The 18,074-nt window shown below is 48.1% G+C and overlaps 1 protein-coding gene across 1 annotated transcript in view; it reads left to right on the top strand.

The window, feature by feature from the left end:
* The window catches only part of LOC115330595 (syndecan), a 93,770-nt gene that overhangs the window by 9,881 nt on the left and 65,815 nt on the right, over window positions 1–18,074 (top strand). The window lies entirely within an intron of this gene.

Genomic DNA, 18,074 nt, shown 5'->3' with positions numbered 1-18,074 from the left:
GGAACGACTCTCCTTCGATTTAATCGAGCGATTCTCGGACGTGTCGAGTACACTGGTTCCTCCCCACTTTTTCTTTTTGGTCTGTTGTCGGGGTCGTGAGTGTACGGTGGGGTGGGTGAATTTCGAAACGGAAGCTTAGCTTTCGGTGAACCTCAGAAGGGAGGGACCGTGTTTCGTTTGATCATTTCTCGAATGCTCGTCCTCAAACCACGGATCTGAATCTGCTTCTATAAATTCTCTTGGCCATATTATGGTGGCTACAACCATAGCCGTTGACAAGCTGAGCGCGGCAGGGGTGAGGTTCAGTTGTCCAGCGCGACTTTCCTGGCTTCGATAACGCTTCGGCGTTTCGTGGGCTTCGAGTTTGCACGCTCAGGTAATGAACGTCTGAAGTCGGCGAGCGTGTGCTGAAAGTCGGACCTGCGAAAGAGGCGCCCTGCCTTTATTATCCTGTCTTACAAAAATAAAAAGAGGTTAATTTGTGAACTTTTATTTTTTGTTTGAACGAGGTTCGGTTTTGCAAAGCGATGTAATGGCGCGAACGTTGCCTCGGTTTTTGGTATATTTGCTTTTCCACAATTTAGGGCATCACAGTTTATAACTCCTGACGTCATTCTCCGTTCTAGACGTGTTGCTCTCCGACGCGACGCAACGCTCCATTCACGAGCGTGATAGGTTGAACGCGGGTAAACATTCGGTTCTCCTCGAGAAACAAAACAAAACAAAAAACACTAAAAGCGAGTAACCTACCGAGGCTTCCTGCCCGACCTGTTCATCTTAAACCCACGTCGATCACGTCTTTCCTCCCTCTCGCCTTCGCGCTTCGCGGACCACCCCGCGTCGCATTGGACACGGCGGGCTTGGCACTTGGACGATTACTTTAAATCTGCCTTCGTCGTGATCGGCAACGAAGCTTGGGCTGGCCTTTTCGTGGCTGTGGAGACCTTGGACGTCCTTGGACCTTCCTAGTCTGTTTCACCCTATGATCGAGTGCAGTGGACGCCACGAGCCCATCCTAGCCAGTCCAGTGGTGTGACTACATGGCCCCTGCGAGTCGCTGCGGCCCCTCTCCCAGGTCACGTGACACTTACTCGGCGTTGGGTAATTGGCGTCGATGGTTCGTGGCGTCTTGTTGCGGTCCACCGTGAGGTAAAGCGGAGTCGTGTTCTCCGTTGTGTTCAGCGTTACCGATATAAGGTAAATACGTTGCTACCTACCACCGCCTTACGAATACCTCAAGATAACAGTCACGGGTTACATTTACCGATCAAAAGTAACGCGCTTTACTTCGTGGTTACTTTCTGTTGGGGAAGGAAGATCGGCTACAATTTATGTTAGTCTTTATCACTCCAATTTTCCGCGCTTCAAAGATGTATGAGATGGTTTCAAGGGCTCTTGTTTGGGTGAACGTTTCGTTTAACTTGTGGAAACCCTTGGAACGAAATGTAGCGAATTGCTTAACATGTCATGGGAAGCAGTAACATTAAAACGTTGAGTTATAACTAGGGTTCCGTGGTGTTGTACGAGTAAAAAAATGTGGAAAACGCTGTTACGGAATATTTTTTGTCAATTCAGTTTTATCCGAGGAGAAGCTAAAAAGCAAGACCGTTTTACAAACTTCACAAGAGCACAGGGTCAGTGGACCTGATGAGATGCCACTTCAGTTTGCTTTGAAATCTGAAACTACTGACGCAAAGGGTTTGCCTTTTTAGCTTGTGAACTTCCTTCGCGAAAGCGATCGAGTCGTGGCACCTAGAATTCATTCATTCTTTTAATAGGAAAAGCAAATAAAATAAGCACAGAAATTTCAGAAGATTGGGAATCTAACAAGAATGAACTCCGATAAGCCTCCTATATTTCAGCAAACAATAAAAAAAAAAAAACTGGATTTGCGTGGATGGTAATTTTGTTACATATAACGCGTTACCGCCGGTACTGCGTGCCTGTCTCCCATTCACTTGGGCGGAAAGCAGCCTTGACTCTTCCTGTCGGCAGTTTTCTTTTTCTTCGTTGTGCCTTCGGTTACGCGGTCGGAGACCGGTTTTTCGCCATTCACGTTATAGCGGCCCCAATATGTTCGTGGCATCGTAAACGGTAAAATCATTTATGTCCCCTTTTCTGACTTGGTTCCCCCTTTCTGTGTCCCCGTGTGTTTTTCATGCCAGGCTGGTTTCTGCCACTGGTCGTGTTCCGTCTGCTTTTTCCTCGAAGCCTCGCTTCTCCCCTCTTCGCTGTAGACTCCGTACAACGGCTTGTTGAAGAACGGCCCTGTTCTCGTGTCGTTCCCGTGCATGTTTTGGTCGTAAATCTCTCGACGTTCCGTCGCATCTTTGTCTTTTTTTATGTTCCTTGTCGCACGAGATGAATGGGGCTTGGAGAACTTTGCGTCGTTTATCGTCCGGCGAATGCTCTTGCCGCCTTTTACATTTTTTTTTTTTAATATCTAATTGCTGCGGATAGAACTGCGTTGCCTTGGATAACAGGTTGACAAGTGTTGACGATCGGTTTGGTTGGTGGACCATTAAGTGTCGTTCTCTCGGCCCTACTCGGCTGCAAATGTGTGAGCGGCGCTTTAAGGGCGATTCACACATTTGCGTTGAGTCGAACAGAGTGCGAGGGTTGCCATGCAGACAGCTGCGTCGGTTCCAACAAAGCCGGTTTTTATCCCGTTTTGTTGGAGCCGATCCAGTTGTTGCCATAGCAACACTCGCAATCGGTCGGACCCAACGCAAGTGTGTGAAGAGCCCGTGAATGAGTTTTTGTAGACGGTTTTCCCAGCTCCGCTACGCGCTTCGGAACGAAGACGCCACTACTGCGCTTGCGCGGCGCTAGCCTTGCTTGCAGATTCTCAGGTCTCGTGGCGGGTTGCGGAGAACGCTGCGGAACAGGGGAAACAATCTACGAAAACTCCGTTAAAAACGAAGCGCATGCAAAGACACGCGGACTAAGAGGTTGCGGACACGCACATCGCTGCGGTGTGTTCGTGTCCCCTTGTGTACACGTTATGCGCTGTCTGTTTTAGATAAGAGTTGAATATGGTTCTCGATAGCATTAGCAGACAAGGCGTCGTTCCGTCGCCGAGACATTACGAGATGATGCAATCGCAGCCGTGTCTGTGTCCTGTGTTATGAATGCGCTTGTCTAAAGAACCCGTCGAGCAAATGTGTTGCGCCGTCGTGGTTGGCCGTTCATTGTGCTGTTTGTTTCCACCGTGGGAACTTGGTCAGCCCCCGTGCCCGTCGGTACGTCCGTTGTAGGTGAGAACTTTGGCCAGTGCTTTACCACTGCTAGCCTGGAGTCTGGCGCGCATGCAGATAGCGGGACGCGACCGCACGCCGGTACGATGTTTATCCCGATGAAAACGGGCTGGGGGTGGGGTTTGGACCCAGGTCCCTGGGTTCAATCTAGCGTTGGTCGGAACCAGCGTTTCTAGAACTTCGTCGGGAAAACACGCCCTTGAAGCTCGGAATTTCTGCTCCACCGGGAGCGAGCCACTGCGAGCGAGATTTGATTGCAGCGCCGCCCCTTGGCGGTCAGTCAGACACAGAAGTTGTTTAGTTGGTCCTTTCCGGTAGGTCTACTTCTCAGACCTGCCGCTGCGCCCGAAATGGTGGCACTGCGATCGTATCAAGCTCGGCGCTCAAGTACGGGTGGCAGCAAGTTCTTAAAAGCCTGCTCCTATGACAGTTTCCCCAACTGAGTAACGTTGGTCGTTACGTAAGTTCGCGTCGCGTCGAGCTTACGCCTTCGCCAAATGGCCGGTTTGGACCCTCCCACTCTCATTTGGGGTGCTCCTTGTCTCGATCCCCGCGTTAAACTGAATACCGCACTGGGAACTTTTCTCCCTCCTGTGTCGTTCGCCGTTCTGCCCTCCCTGTCGTCCTCTCCCTTGAATAGCGACCGCTTTAATCGTCGACTTTAATCGACAATTGCACTTTGTGGGTCGTGCGTGTGTGCGAAACGACTCCTCTCGCCTTCCGTCTTCTCTTCTCTCAGTTGAACTGGGTTTATGGATCGTTCGCGTCTAACCTCGTTTTCTGTACAGGGTTATACGTCGACCGCGCCTCTTCAGCGCGACAACGCAGAGCCAACCTAACCCGACGATTATTCGAAACGCGACGTTCAATGTGCGCCCCCCCCCCCCCCCCCCCCCCTATAATTGAAACTCGTCATAGGAGGGGGCAGGTGCGGACTATTCCAATAATCGTCCTTTGCGTGCTGCCATCTTTTTTATTGAAGTGTGCTTCGTCTAAAACGTGACACGTTTTGGACGAGGCGGAGTTTCCGAATAATTGGATGTTGTTTAAAACTGCCCGCTTTGTACAGATCCCTTATCGCGGCTGGTCCGCTACCCACCTCCTCTGGCGATGGTCCAACTCCCGTGGCGTTCAGTGGGGTGGGGCGTTGACTGCCCCGGCCGGTCGGTGCGCTGCATTCCTTCCAACTACCGGTTGCGTTTCAAAGCGTGAAGCCGTTAACCGTATCGTTTACAACTCTGTTCTTCCCTCCTAACTTATTTCTCTCTCTCTCTCTCTCTCCCCATGCGTTCAGTGCTGCTAGCCTTCGCTTTCACTCTGTTCCCCGGTCTCCCAACGTGGGTGGGATGCCCCAATGCCTCCGGTTCAGCTCACAATGGACCGCGGAGCTCGCTACGGTGCATCGAAGCCAGTCCAGTGCCGCGTGGGGATCACGTGGCCTTCGGGAGAGTGACGCACCGAGGCCCATAGTCGCGTGATAGATATCTTCAACTTGTGAAACCTAAGGTTGGACGAGTTTTCCGAACCTACGAACTTTTTGCGAAGTTCGAAGTATAAGCTATATTTTAGTTGTTGTTTTTTCTTTATATTGAATGATTACCTAGGTTTGTTCACTATAAAGGGGAGTGTGATATTTTAATCATTTTGTGATACTCTCACATCAAAGAAAGGAAGTTTCGCGGATTGTTCATGCGCTGGGCGAAGTAGTTCTTCCGTGATTTGGTTTGCGAAGGAAACATCGATGCTTTTTACGCTTGACATGTTGGTCTCGACAAAATAACGTGAACCTAATTCAAGATACACCAACACGTGTATCTTTCATTGAACACATAAAGGAGGAACTTGGTAACGTTTCGCGCGGAGCCGGACTACTTTTTTACTTCAGTTCTCGAAGTTAATACGAGTATAGTTTGTTACACTCGCGTTCCGCGCCCGCCCGCAACAGTCGGACCTTTGGTCCAACGTTAGTTGAACTTCGTGTCAAAAAGGAAGGAAAAAGCACACCCTGGCGCGAACTTTAATCCGGGCAGGTTCGCAACATCCCTACGACGTGATACGTCCGTATCTCTGGACTTGCTCAGGATGACTCGTAGCGTGCTGTGCGGTCCGTCGTATGGTGAAGCGGAGGGTCCTCTCGAAGGTCGAGGGGTGTGTCTGGAACGTGCTGGTGGGGGGTTCTAGGCTTTGACCACTGCGGCATTCCTTCCCACCATCTGGTGGAGTGAAGGCAGGACTTCCGCTGACCTCTTGTGCCCTCTTTGTCTCCCTCGGTCTTCTTTCACCCCTCCGAGTCGTCGCTGGTTTTGCCACTACTGCACCCAAGGACTGCACTCTTTTTCCTCAGGCTCCGCCCCCCCCCCCCCCCCCCCCCCCCAAAAAGAAAAAAAGACCTTTCGCTGTGTGCTTTCCTTTTCTTTTTTTCACGCCTGCTTTTTCCGTTTTCGGTTCACTCCCCTTGTATACTTCGTGTTTTCCCTGGGAACGCAGGCCGCTTGCGTTCTGTTTTTGACGTTGCTGTTAAATTTGTACTATTGAGTGCAGCGGGTGCTTCGAGCCATTCTAATCAATCCGGCGCTGTGGAGATATAACAGGATTACGTCGCTACGCCCGTCACGTGGGACTCCCACGGCATGTAATTGGCACCGTTGGCTCGTCGTCTTCTCTGCGTTCCATCCCAAGTTCAAACGTAGTATAAAGTACATGTTTTACTTTATTTTTTTTTCTTTTTACTTCTGGGTATGTTTTGCTTCCTGTTTTCGTTTGTTTCTATGCGTCGTTTCCCCAGCGTCCAGTACTGACGAGCTTCTTCTTCCTGTTTTGGGGGACTTTCAGACGCGTGCGCGAGACCAGTTTCCCCTATCCTGGATACATACAAGTTTCAGTCACGTTTTCGGTGCCGATTAATTAATAACACGACACGGAAGCCCACGCGCTCCTCGGTCGATGCGTAGCGTGCGCGCTTCGAAAGGCGGGAGCCTTCCGTTGGATGATAGAAGACTTCCTCGGTTCCAATACCCGGCTCGCCCTCGTGATATTAACGCTCACTCGCGTTCTGTTTTCCTCTTATAAATCGCCTCGTTAAAATTGTTCCTGCTATCGTTTCTCTTGCACCGTCCAAATGTCTGATCGTACTGCAATCTCCGGTCCTTTCTTGTGGATGTATTCCTGCATCTGGCTCGGTATAAACGTACGATAATTATATTTGTACCATATGCGAGCATTTGCTACGCGTGCTTGGCAATCCAGATATATCTTTAAAGTTGATGTCCGGCTGTCTCCTTTAAACCTGTGCGCGTAATTTCTTTTTTCCCTCTGACATTACAGGAATTCGGTGCTTACAAGCTTGCACACTCTCAGTGGCCACGGCAACTCTCGTTGCGTGTGCGTACGATCAAGTTTTCGCAGTCGCGGCATTTCCTCGCTGACTCTGCAGGTCTGACTATTTCTGTTCGACGTGGAATACTCGAGCAAGTGTCTGGGGATGGCGGTGATTTGTAGCCGTTTCTATAAACACGGGCGTGAACAGTGCGGCCAATCCAAAGGGGTCCTCCTATAAAGCGCGCCGAAAAGGGGCGAGCTTAAATTGGCCCCCCTTGCTCCACATCCGGTGGCAACGATTCCCCTCCAAGGACCTCCTGGTTGAATGGGAGAGAAGGAGACCGAGAGAGTGCATCACCGAAAAATGTATATATAAAAAAATAGCCCTCTCGCCTGCCGCTCAGCTACAACAATAACAACAGTGAGGGTTGTTGCTGCTCCTGTCGAAGCCCGGCCGCACATTCTGTATACATCCTCCGTTTTAAACTTGCGATGGACCGCAGCGGACGCTACGGACCGCCTCAGCCAATCGGATGCCATGCGAGTGTCACGTGACCTTTCGGGAGGGGCGCAGCAACCCGCGCGTGGGGGGTGCGGTCACAGGATTCGTTTCCAGCTTTGGGATTGGCTGGAGGTCGCTCGCTGCGGTCCATCTTTACGGCTAAGCGGGAGTGCAGCCTGCGGGGTTCACACCGGGTCCTTTCCTCTTTCCTCTTTTTAATTAGACGGTGGCGGCCTTCCTTTACGTCTTGTTGTTGCGGACGCGGGGAAGTTTGGTTGCCTCCCTCCCCGCGTAAACGACCGGTACGTTGTAACTTCGCTCGAAAAGGAATGCGCCTGTGTGGTCGTAATGCGAGCTCGCGAGCTCTTTTCGACTCGGGTTGTTTCTCTGGGCTTGTGTGACGGACGGAACGCGAAGTGCTATTTTGACGCAATTTCTTCTTCGTTTTTTAACCGATCGTGTCGGTGCTGTATTGGGTGTAGGAACGTCGTTGGCGGCAGCTGGAAATGAGGCTTATCGGTGGGAGACATCTTGGCCCGAAGAAATAAGCCTGGCAGCGTCCTTGTAGGAAGGACGCCGCTGAGAGCGCCGCTCTTTTCCTGTTTTGTTTTCTCTGCATTGGGTTTCTTCTGTGACACCCACCCGGTCTCTTGTCTTTGCGTAGAGGCAGTTGTGCTCCTTGATGTCTGGGGACAATCGGTTCGCGAGTCGTTTCCCTGCAGTTTCAGCAAAGACTACGTTTAACAACTATAATTTATCTTGTAGAGCGAAGGTACGTTCTGGTATATATGGCAGTGTTGGACAAAATACTCGATAAAACTATTGAAGTTAGTAAATACCTGTTTCATAAATACTACTCAAGTTACTTTCACTGTAGAGTATCTTGAGTAGAGTACAAATACCCAAAAATGCAATTCAATTACTTTAAAAGATGCTTGCGCATTGCGTAATTTGTGTTGACGTCAGTGACACACAATTATGCAGCTGCGCAAATCTGGTTTACCAGAATGATTTATTCGCACGCAACCGTACAATATTGCAAAAAAAAAAAATATTTAAAAACAAACGTCGTAGGGTTATTATATGCAGTCCCAACAATAAGGAGCAGGATATCACTGATAATGTTACAAAACATTTTTGGAAAAGAGAAAAAATTGGACATCTCAATTATAATAACATGGTTGAATATCACGCTTGCTTGGGAGAAGAGCGTGTTGGTTCAAGACATGGATGAAGAAAGAATAAAACAATTAAAACAACGACAACACAACCACACCTTTCAACCGGCAACAGGACAAGTAAACTTTCAGCAGCGAGCAGCCGACTATACCCAGGAGGGAAAGGGGAGATAAAAAAAAAAAAAACGTGCGAAGTGGAAGTCAGAGGTGGGTTTATCTCGAATTTTAGATATTCAATCTCAGTTTTCGTTAGCAGAAGGGAAGGGCTTGACACATTGGTTTTTTTTTTTTTTTTTTTTGCTGTGGTCATGGCAAATGACTGATTTCCCTGCCGAATCTGCTGTCATCCCCTCCCCCCCCCCCCCCCCCCCCAGGGTTTTTGTTTCACCAAAGAGGGGATGACAAATGAACATCACGCCCTGCGGGGCACCTTAAACGCATCGTTCAACTACAAATCATGTTCCCTATATGGGGAGTTCAGTATAAACGAACTTAGGATACGGAAATGAGTGAATGGATAACAGAGCCACGTAATAGCCACGGCACTGGTCGCACATTCTTCGAGTAGGTTGCGTTTAGAAAGGCACTCAACGTTGGGTGACGCTTTGTTGGCATGTTCAAAAATCGTCCTGCTTGGAGCAAAAAAAAAAAAAAAAAAAAATCAAAAAGTGTCTTTTGTGTCCACTTCTCATTTTCTTCTATTTGTTATTTTCTTGACACTGAAGTTTTCATTGCTGTTGTGGGTTGTTTCCAGTTCTGTGTTGCGCCTCAGTGTGGCAATCTTTACTTCCTTAAAACCACCCCTTTTGCTTGAGGATTTTTCGGAAGAAACTCTGGGAAATAAAAGGCGCCTTTGCGAAGGCGAGGGGACAACATTCATTGTACGAACTTTGGGGTGAAATACGAGTCATATTCGGCACTAAAGCAATCTTCTCACGAGCTCAATCTAAGTCGCCGCAGCTTATCAGAGCCAGCAACAGAATTTCGTTGCTCGAAATAATGTTCACGTTTGCTCGTGCCACAGCCACGCCATTTCATACCGAAAAACACGAAAAATGGCGGAATGTCAAATTTGTTTCCAAGATACTCAGAAGTGTAATTAAAATATAGTATCAAATACTCTAGATCAAAAGTATTCGAAAGATACCGAGATAATTAAAAAAAGTATTTGAGATACAGTATCTCGAGTATTTGAGATAGGCACAAGTCTGATGTATGGTCACTGACAAGATACAAACGGTATCCTTCACCCTCTCTTCCGGGCCGCGCGCAAGCTTGTTAAAATCCATTCCGATGTCTCCGTCTAAAGAATCCACTCTTCTTTTTTTTTTTTTCTTTTTTCACTGGCAGAAAAATGTTTACCTCCTGCATTCATTTTTTTTCAAAGACCGGAAATCCTGACTCGGGTCGCGAGATAGGAAATGGAACGGAGACGTACGGCTCTGTCAGTTTCGTTTGCATACGGAATGCTTTCTACGTCGAATCCTCTTGAGGGGGTCGGGCTGATTCGTGGTTGCGGTGGAACCTGCCGCTGAGAACTTGCCCCGTGTATACTGCTGGGAGTTTCCCGACAACAAACTATCGAGTCTCGATTTGAAAAATCGTTTTCGGAATATTATCGGCGCTGATGGATGGTGCGTGTGTTCACCGCTCCGTAGCCGGGGTGTTAACCGAGAGTGGCGCTTTAGATTTACGAGCTCATCTGAGCCAGATAGCAGTTGGACGGCTGACATATTTTCTCGATAGTACGTTTGTACGGGCTCGCTTCTAAGCCTGAGCTTGCAATGTCGAGGTTTTGGAATGCCCGAACGTGTCCACTTGCGAAAACATAGAACTCCCGAGCCTGGAAAAAAAAAAAAAAAAAAAGCCAGATATCGATTTGTGTCGTAATATTCGCGTGTACACATGTCGTCAAGGTACCTATAAATCTGCTAGCAGTGGCAGCGATATCAACTGGGTACTAAATTTGAGACGGATGACTCGGGCATGCCCAGGTTCATTTATTCGTACCTCGTTCATTGTTACCGTTTCGAATGTGTGCATCATGTTCATGTATTAGATCGTATCTTTACCGCACCTGTGCAGCGGATACCGCAGCATACTCTGACAACCCGGAAACCCTGTACCTTCAGCAACCAAAAGCGTTCCGATACTTGCGGTGCAATACTCTGGGATGAGCGCGTTCGTTGGTGTAGTGCAGTGGTTCTCAGACATTGGTGTTTCGAGTACCCCTTGTGGATCGGAGATTATGAAGGACCCCGTTCGTGGTGAGGGGAAGGCGTAGGTTTATTATGATGATTTAAGAAATGAATTAACTAAGGACTGTTGCGAAGTAGACTTATCTCCCTGACATGCACATGAGAAAACTCTCCCGAAAATTTGACCATTCCTTGTCTAGAAAAAAAAAAACTATTTGCCGGGCTTGTCTGAGCAGGTAGGGCATTCGCGGACCCTTGAATGCCTTCGCGGACCCCAAAAGTCCGCAGACCCCCATTCGAAAATAACTGGTGTAGTCGGAGGACTATAGCAGTAGTTCTTTGAGACTTAAAGGATTAATTAGATAGATGAAAATCAAACGACGGAATGCAGTCACGACTGGTGAGCACCAAACAGTTCAATTTTCAGCCCTTCCGAAAATTGCCAAAAAATGTTAGTGTTTTTTTTTTTTTTTTTTTTAATTTAACCTCATTTTGGTTTTGAACTAAATTTGATGGGTTATCTGGTCCTTTATACTGCTCTCGCAACCTGAAACTACCAATTAATAGGGTAAGGCTTTAATCGCCAGTAATGTTTTCGCCCGGTTATTCGGTAAAATATGTGACAAACAAAAAGAAAGTAAAAATTACACGATTTCACCTCGTAAATAAGCACTCGTGTAGGAAGGGCAAGCTTTAGCAAACTTCTCAGCTTGAAGTAAACTGTAGGGGCGAGGTTTGTAACTCCTGACGAGGGGTACAGAAGGCTATACGTGTCCCTGCGTCTTCGACGCCGTTCGAGTGTTCGTTTAGAGCAGCATGCAGAAGCTATTGTGAACATTGAAAGGAGGGTCGCTTTTGCCGGAGAATATCAACGATGCACTTTCCCTTGTGCAACTCGAGTAATAATCTGAGTCATGGTCAAGTTTATATATATCGCGCCGTTCACCACAAATTCAGCAAAGGCGATGTAGACCTAAAGATTCGGAATTTTTTAAAACTATTCTGCGTGGAGAGGAACGAGACCGATTAATGGATTAAAGGGTGGCGATTAATCGCGTTGCAACTTTTAATGGACTCGTAGAGCTACTTTTAAGGAATCGAAAAGCTGCTTGAGCTAATCGAGTAGCAATTAAGCGGTTTGATAGCAGGGTTCCCCACCCCTCAAATAGTCTTGACAACCTGCATCTGCATTGCCCGTCACTTCCGGTCCGGCTGCTGACGTAGCGTACCTCGGCACATTGACGTTTCTTCCACCGGTTCTATCCGGCGCCAGATTACTCTGTTTAAGCGAACCGGATTGCGTAACGCACAAGTTGTATGGCTCACTGACTGCAAACCCGACGAGCAATGCTGACTTGGCTTTCCTCTTCGGAACGTTGTTGAATGTTGTAATTCCTTTGGCGTCATCTAGCGTGCCTCGATCGATTTACGGGTGTAATTTCGAATGCATGTCTGGCTCGCGGGTTGTTACACGAGCGTACAGTGCGCGGCACGGTTGGCGCGAACGCTACTTCGGCGGTATTCTTGGCATGTTACTGTGTAATCACTGCGGACTGATGACTAATGAACTCAGATTTGTTAAACGACTTGTAAAGATTGGTTTAATGGGTCATGTTTCAATTACGGGACTAACAATGAATACTAGAAAACAAATTTTAGAAAAAATTAAACTTTTTTTTTTGTTGCATAATTATTGATCAATATTTGCGTTTTTTTTTTAAGCGCGATTTAAAAATTGCGCTATATGAGCGCAGCAACCCCTGCCCACAAGGACGATTGGAAGAATGACGTAGCCGTTTCAACCGGGTCGTCACTATCTCAGCAGCATGTCCTTGATGGGTGTGCGAACGTCAAAAGTGACGACGCGAATGAAACCACTACGTCACTCTTCTGAGCGTCGTCGTGGCCAGGGCCTGCGGCGACCTTTTGGCTCAATTTTTTATAAACGGGCTAAAACGTGAACATTTCTCAATAACGTCGAAGAACAATTATATTTGGGCAGATTAGTTTAATTGATTGAGCGCTAATAGTAATTGCCGTCAATATTGCAATTGCAACGAAACTTCCAAGTCCAGTCCTCAGAAGTTATCATATTTTAGTTAATGAGCCAACTTGCCATCATGACCAATATTTCCTCACTTAATGTCTGCCGAGCATGATAAGCATGGTGAAGACGACACCCGAGTTTCTCCCCCCCCCCCCTCTCCCCCTTTAAAAAAAGTTTCATATAAAATGAAACAGTAGTTCCCAGAGTGCTTCTTCCCCCAATTCCCAAAATCTACGCATTTCTGGATATCACTGCGTCGTCGTCGTCGTCTGAGCAAGTAATTTAACAAGAATAAGAATCGCGAAAAATGTGCGATATGCAAAAAAGCTGCAGCACGAGTGCCCTCCCCCAAACGCGCGGCCTGCAGCGCCAGGAAGAGGGCTTCTCTGTGGGGTGGCGTTCCTTGGAACTATGACGCGTCGCAGCCCTTTTTACAGCCTTTTATTCAGGAGCCGTTTTCCGCGGTCAGAGCCAACGTTCATGCTTTCGCATTAGGATAAAAATAAACGCTCGGAACGGAAATAGCCAGATGTCATCACCCTAAGTTGCAGTAGAAGAAAACGTCAATATGAACCACTTTAAGGGGAAGGGGGAAGGGAATGAGTCAATGGCATCGTGGCCTGGACACGAAAAAGCGCACATGAAGGCACCATAGCTCTAACCGTAAGGGGTATTCACACGAGAAAGAAATCCCGGGGATTATTCACCGGCGCGCGCGCATCACGAGGCAAAAACGCGAAGCTTTTGCTCATCTCAAAGCCTGAGGTTTTCGTCGCGGGATGCGCGTGCCGTGGAGAATCCCTGGGATTTCTCCCTCGTGTGAATACCCCTTTAGATGCTGCAGACCTTGGAACGGTTCAACCAGGAAGGGCAGTTATCATTTCTAACAAAATAAAACAGTTCCAATTCGCGAGCACGTATACCACCGTGGCCAGTTAGCAACTCTCGGCCGTGTACAGGAAGTTGCTAACAAGGTAGGAGTATTTAACCGTCTGTTCGTTGTTTATCGCCTCGGAACGAGGAGGCACTTACGCCCAAAAGATAGCCTGCACTCGCTCTCATCTTGATGAGGTGTTTGTTCCTTGTATGTCTCTCTGTAATCGAGATGTCTTTGCGCTCACCGGCTTCTCGACACTCAAGGAGTATTGCTTTCTTCGTCTCGCTGTCATTTGTACGCCAGAGATTTATTGCGCACATGTCTGTGACAGACCCTGGATGTAAGAACGAGAGAACCCCTTGAAACAGACACCCACTAATACCACCTAGAAAAAGACGAGGCCTACGGCATGACGTCCTCGTTAGTGGCTTCGCAAGCGTCAAACACTCCGAATATCTTGACGAGTCGACGCAAATACATGGGCAGACGGGTTCGTTCTGAGACGCTTCCAGACGCGCCGGCGCATCTCGACGCTTTTTTATCGTTTTAGACGCTCCGTGACGAAGGGGTTTGGCGGTCGTGGACGGGTGGGGTGTGGGATCGAGCGTCATCCGATCTCCCGCCATGCGATCTGTCTTTCTCGGCGTCCGTCGTTACCGGAGACGCAGCGCTACGTGGGTGGATTGTGCCGAGTGACTGACTGACAATCGTTGACGGGACCGCGCGATAGGGCATTGCTTTCGCTGTTTTTGCCGGTCGGAGACGGACGGATGCTGGAGCTCCTCTTCCGGGCGTTGCGTATGTACACGACGGCGTGTGGTGGAAGGTTTCATCTGCGCAAATATGCCCAGAGTTCCCGCTCTTTTTCGGTGTTGTACCGAGACGACATTTGGCGGATCGGTGGAAGTTCGCTAAATTCGAAATGTAAGAGTCGGAAAGTCTTGTGACGAAGCATCGGCAATCTCCGTTCTTTTTTTATTGATCGTTTTAATTGATTGTCTTACGGATTTAATCCGAGAGATTAAGAAGTTTGGGTTATCCATTGCGTCGCTCGCCGAAGTATGCACTTAAGATGTGTTTTTAAAAGGCGTGTGAGACCCACTGAACGTAAGACGGCTAGAAAAAGAAAGTAAATTGAAGTTAAAAGTGACGTAGTTCGCAGCCGTAGAAAGGTCCCGTGGCGAGTGGACAGCGAAGCAAACGCTGATCGGCTGGTTGGCAGACGCGAACACTCGTGATTGCCGTGCTCGATGAGAGTGAAGGTGAAACGACGCCTCCTGTTTTAACTTTTAAGACGTCCAGAAAGGCAAGGACTGCGCCATGCACGAAAGTTTCAAAACAGTTTTTTTTATTACTATTTGTGTACTTTGCAAATGGGCAGTTTTCAAGCTTAAAATCTTTAGTGAGATCCGGATCATTTTCAGTTGTTCGCAGCGATGAAAGAGACTCCATACCGATTGGTTCCAGGAGGCCAGTTGGTACGAAGTTGGGGGTGCCGTATGACTGACGCCAGGAAGTGGGTCACGTCTGCAGCGCCGGAACCGGAAGTGACTTTTATGTTTCTCCCCATCTTGGCATGTTTCTCCTCCCCTTCGTCTTCATTCCACTTCCGGAGCGGGAAAACACCGACTCGACTTCTAGGCTTTTCCTTTTTTATTATCTCTTGTATATTTTTAAGTACTGTGCTTGTTTTTTCTCGTGTTGAGACAGCTGCTGTAGTTGGCTATTTCATATGTACCGTGCCTTCTGCATGATTTCAGCTTTGTTCTCTTTCGCCAACGCTCGCTTGCTTTTTTTTTTTGTTCCTGCTAGGTTACCGACAAATGCAACTGTCCCCTATTTTAAATTCAAATCACGTTTCGTTTATGCAGCGATTGGAGGACAAACTTCCAAAGCTTGAACACGTACCTGGCAAGGATTGGAGTGCACGAATATTATTTAAAGCGTAAACCGCATGGCGCGTCTTTCTAAACGCGAAACTGCGACGCGCTATGAACGCTCGCGCGGCAGCTGACGCGGGGGCACCCGCATGCAGACAAAGCCAAGCACCGCCGGCCGCGCGTTATCAGCGTTGCCAGATAACAGAATTCTCAACACGCGATATGAATGTTGACGCAAACACTACCAAATGCGAATCAAATGAACAAATAAGTAAATAAAACGGGTTTGTGTCAAAACACTCAATTTTTATATGGAAAATAAAAATGCTTTTCAACACTTTGAAATGTGCTGAATACGAAACAGCGTACTGTGCAGGATCACGTGATAGTTCGACCGACCCTCATTGGGCGAGAGCCGCTTCGACGCCTCGGCGCGCGCGTCTTGTTCTGGGTTGGCTAGAAACCAACGCTCCCGCGAAAACGCGCGCCGACGCGCAGGAAATGACGTCAGTTTGACGCGGACGCGCCTGAATCGCGAGCAAAAAACGTGCCATGCGGTCTGCGCTTAATGGGTTGCTGCTTGGCGTGTACGCGTACAGAACACACTGCCCAACTGACACCATCGGATCGTGTCACTAGACAGAAGATCTTGCGCTATTTGCGAGATGAAATTTGCGCGCCATTTAGGAGAAATGGTTCCCTCGTTGGCAGTTCGTAGCATTGTCAAGACTATGGTCAGCAAAAATGAGTCGTATACGCAGATGGGAATTGTTCCGGGGCTACTCGATGGTTAGCGTCTGCGTGTTTTCTCGTTGTAAGCGATCACAAGTGGTGCCTGCGCAGTCGATCACGCTCTCAGATTCAAGTGTGTTGTGTTCCAGCCTAACTGCGCTCGAAAAATGGTGGGCGAATGAAGTTTGTCAACCGCCCTCCCCCCCCCCCCCCCCCCCCCCCCCCCGACGTAGGTGGTCGTCGTCGTGGTGCGTTCGCGGCAGCTTGGTGGCCAGGAATGATTTGGAACGCGCTGGCTGTGCTGTTTCATTTGTCTTTCTGTGTTGGCTTCAGTCCTATTTTTGCGTGCGGGGCGGAATGGAGGGGGGGGGGGGACGTTCGGGGTGTTTGGCACCTTCGCTCGTGGTTTCTTGGAACGATTCCCAGGGAGTCGTAAGAGGACGTTGCCCCCATACCTTTCCCGTTTGGTTGTGGCGGTTGTTTCTGACTGCCGGGTTGTGCAGATGTCGCCATCTATCGCGCTTTTTTTTTTTTCGCCTTATGCGGCCGAATTTAAACGTCAAATTTCCTCGTTTAGAGTGACATGAATGTGCCAGTTTTTGGCGACATTAGGTCACGCTGCAGCGTAGATGTAAGTAAGGTTTTGCCAGTCCGGTGCGAACGATCCACTTTGCCGTTTGGTTCGTATAATTCTACGCTCTGGAGTACTTCAGTTGTAAGAGTCGCGAGGTGGAGTAATCAAATCTATAATTAAAACGTGGGATGGCGGCAGGGAGCAAATATATCATCATGCAGAATGGAATCAAAGTGGGTCGCGTCGATTTTATTTTTTTATTTTTTTTTAACGCGAATTCTTTAAATGTTTTATTTTTCCAGGCGCCTAGTGTACGAGTTTCGTGAATAATGTCCTGGCTTGTGTTTCGTGCGCCGAGCACTCTTCCAAATTGTTCAGAGGACAGTTTGTTCTTATCATTCAGTCGTTGTTTGGGAAGAAGAATGGGTCTCTATTTGCATGAGACCGCGGCGTCGTTTATTCTTCTCCCCGAACATTGCGTCCTGTTTATCTTGTTTCCTCGCTTACTCTACTTTCTGCTTCTCGAGACGGGAACCTAAGGGACTGGTTCGTTTCTTTTTTCTTAATAAATGCCCTTGCTTTTTTGGGCGTGGAGAAGTGTTTTGGCCGTTTGTCAGAAGATACCAAATGCTCGGTCTGTTTCTAGAATGGCAGGCCCTTCTGTCCAGCACCAAGGGCTTCTTTTATTGTCGCCCGTCGTTGTTGGAGCCAAATTCATATTCGGTTTTCTGCAAGCAGCGTAATTTTGGAAGGCGAAGTGACTGAGCGCTCCAACTCAAGAGTTCATCGATCGGTTTTTCTGCTAAACTAAAAACAAAACAAATACAAAGAGCGTTGGGCGATTATATCGGCGAACTTGGGTTAAAATACAGGGCGAGTGAGCCATGCCTTATCTTTATCCAGTTTTACGATGCTCCGTATCTCCTTTCCGGGAGGACGTTATATTTCGCTACTCAAGTCCCCCCATGCGGAGCTAGTGTAGTACCATGGTAGCACGGGACCCCCTCGGATGGACAGAATACATGATCCTTCCCATTTCCTTTTCTGTCGAGCGCGCAGTTGTAGTGCGCATTCGTCACAGCGACTTAGTTGCACGTCGTGTTGAACTGACAGGTTAGGCGCCCTTCCCTGTTATGATGTATCGCGTCTCGACATCTACGCCCTATACGCTTTGGCTTTTTTTACATCTTTTTTGAGAGGGGGATTTTTTTTTTGTAGTTTGATTATTTTCATTAGATGTATCGTATTCACTTTCTAATCTATTCCTTTTTGTGTTGCGATGTCTTGATTTGAAGTTGTTTCTCGTGTGATTTATGAAGATTTTTCGGTTTAATTCGTCAAGGATCGACCGTTGGTTGGGGGATGGAGGGAGGGAGGGGGGTGGTGCAGTTGTATTCACGAATTTGCACCTGCGAGTTTTGTTGTCCAGTTAGGTGGAGAACCGGTTCCCTCCTTCGTTGAAATTCCTTAGTCGTTCATTTAATTGTTTATTTTTAAGTTTCACCGCCGAC

Source organism: Ixodes scapularis, unplaced genomic scaffold, assembly GCF_016920785.2.
Source record: "Ixodes scapularis isolate PalLabHiFi unplaced genomic scaffold, ASM1692078v2 PGA_scaffold7__128_contigs__length_106722199, whole genome shotgun sequence".
Classification (NCBI taxonomy): Eukaryota; Metazoa; Arthropoda; class Arachnida; order Ixodida; family Ixodidae; genus Ixodes; species Ixodes scapularis.
Note: the sequence above shows the minus strand (reverse complement) of the source record. Positions and strands in the feature narration are given on the sequence as shown.